General features: G+C 40.5%; 1 non-coding gene across 1 annotated transcript; it reads right to left on the bottom strand.

Annotated features, from left to right (window-relative positions):
* On the bottom strand, positions 1 to 74 carry TRNAN-GUU (transfer RNA asparagine (anticodon GUU)). Its single transcript has one exon. It is a non-coding gene; the product is annotated as a tRNA-Asn (tRNA).
* Positions 75 to 2,453: the final 2,379 nt, after the last annotated feature.

Below are 2,453 nucleotides of genomic sequence, written 5' to 3'. Positions count from 1 at the left end.
CGCCCCCGGGTGGGCTTGAACCACCAACCTTTCGGTTAACAGCCGAACGCGCTAACCGATTGCGCCACGGAGGCTACAAATAAAACTCTTCGAGTCAGTATGTTTAGAATAAAATGATGTTTTAACGTCTCATTTGGCTACAATGGGTATGGGATACCTCCTATGTATGCCTAAATGGTAATAGCCACTATCACCACCAAAAGAATACTGTGCTGTTTTCACTAATCCTCGGAGCCAAACGTATAGTAGACAAGGAGAGCTTCCAAGAAGAACTAAATCACCTCAAGAAGACTTTTCTACAAGATAGTTGCAGTAATTACAAATAGAGTTTGGCCTTTAAAGGTCCTTCTACCCATGAAGGATCATTTCACAGCAAAAAGCAACTACTCCGGTAGTCAAGGCATTCTTACCAACCGTCTCCATTAAATTAGAAAAAACCTCTCGAACTCTTAGAAGATTTGATATTGAATCCAATTATCAATATCGACCGAAACTCAGGTTCATCAAACTTCACCGGAATCAGACGGTTAAGGCGGAATACCCAGTTGGACATAAAACACCATGATTGTAGGGCACATCACCAAGTTGGCATATCAATATACCAACATGGTGTAGTCTACGAGTCTATTGGTACGTTGGCGAGATAGGAAGTATGATTAAAACCAGGATAAAGAAGCACCACATACACCTCCGAGTGGGCGAACCTGACAAGTCGGCCGTGACCAAGCGCAGTATGAACGGAAACCACCAGACCCACTGGGAGAACACGAAAATTGATTGCCGATCTCGGGGATACTCGGATCGAATTTCCAAGTAATCAGAGCCGATTACACGCCAGCAACTTCAACGGAGACATAGGCTACAAAATAAGCCGAAAGTGGGAGCATTTCCGGAAAAACAGAGAGAACATACCAGAGAGCAGGAGACACCGGGAGAAATCCACGACGACTGACTATGCAGCGACCACCTGAGCCGCTCAAATTCGTATACAAACCGGCTAAGTTTGACGGAATTGCATACTTTGGTTATTCCTGAATTCCTGAGGACAATGGGCACATTGACATGTAGCGCGTGGAAAAATCGGAAGAGGAAATGAAGAAATTGGTCCGAGTGGCAATCGATAGATTTTTACCAAAGAGGCGTTTTCACTGTAACAGATGAAGGGAAAATATTCTGAGGTAAAGAATAAGTTTTTAAGCGTCATGTGGGATATTTTGTGCCAACTTAGTTTGGGATTTGGAAAAGAATAGTTTTTTGTCCCAAGACTCATCAAAAACCTAATAGAGGAGCATTCCCAGTAAAGCGTCGAAGAATTAAATGTTTAAATAACAGATGGCACAGGGTATTCCTCAATAAGGTTTCCTAATTTGATACATTTTTAACCGGAAGCAGCTGAAAAATCAACATTCAAAACTGAAATTTTGCACTGGGTTTGCGATTGCATTTTATCCGTTACTCATTCGTATACACCAAAAGGGAAAATGCTGAGAGGACTGGAGGAAGGTTTCCTCGTGTAAATCTTTCCTGAAACCACTAATATTTTTACGTATATTGAACGTTTTACGAAAGTAAGGAAAGGCTCCTCCGAGCAACTTTCCAATACGTGGTTGGAACGAACATTCTATTATTATAGTTAGGCCTAAGTGTATTGGTACGCCATCAATGTATGTGGAAGCTTGCATCGTGTACCTCATGGCATCGCTTGGATTACTCTTGGTTTCCTCGTTGAACTCTTGTTATTATTAGCCAATAGTCCAGGTTAGGGTAGGCTTTCAATGGACCTTCGTGCTACACACTACTTTGCTTCATCGCCCTGTGTAACGCGTCGTAAAATATACTTAAACTCAAAAATACACATCATAATAACACATTCATTAGCTTCGCATACTTTCTACCTCCCTTATTTCCATCAAAAATGCCTATTCTTTTCTTCCCTCCCATAGATTTCTAAGTTAATAATCTTACCTCCTCTCAGTATCTCCTGCATCACACCTGACCTGTCTCCTTCAAATTTTTATCGGCCGCCTCTCTTCTACTACCATTTATTTTTTGCATCGGTTTATAAAATCAATTGCATTAAACTCTGGTCATTTTACACTCGGGAATGACTCAAATTTTAAAAAAATCTCAACCCAAAATATAATTTCGGATAACTGTAGATATCTATAACCAGTGGGCCCACGGCATTTCACCGAACTGTTTTGCATTATTAAATTACTTAACAGTATTAATCTACTTTTAGTCGGTTCGGCAAATTCGGCGATTACTGCGTCACATCCTGTTAAATTCATGCATCTGCACATCGTCTAATATCCCCTTCACCTGTGATGCAAAATATGAAATAATTCTTATAAATAAAGTTATTCCGTGTTACAGATACACCTAGAAGCATATTTGTACAGCTGTGCACAATTGTAGTGGGAAATACGTCAAGCCCCTACATTAAAAAAATT

Source organism: Hetaerina americana, unplaced genomic scaffold (genome assembly GCF_022747635.1).
Source record: "Hetaerina americana unplaced genomic scaffold, ioHetAmer1.1.p SCAF_8, whole genome shotgun sequence".
NCBI classification, from domain to species: domain Eukaryota; kingdom Metazoa; phylum Arthropoda; class Insecta; order Odonata; family Calopterygidae; genus Hetaerina; species Hetaerina americana.
Note: the sequence above shows the minus strand (reverse complement) of the source record. Positions and strands in the feature narration are given on the sequence as shown.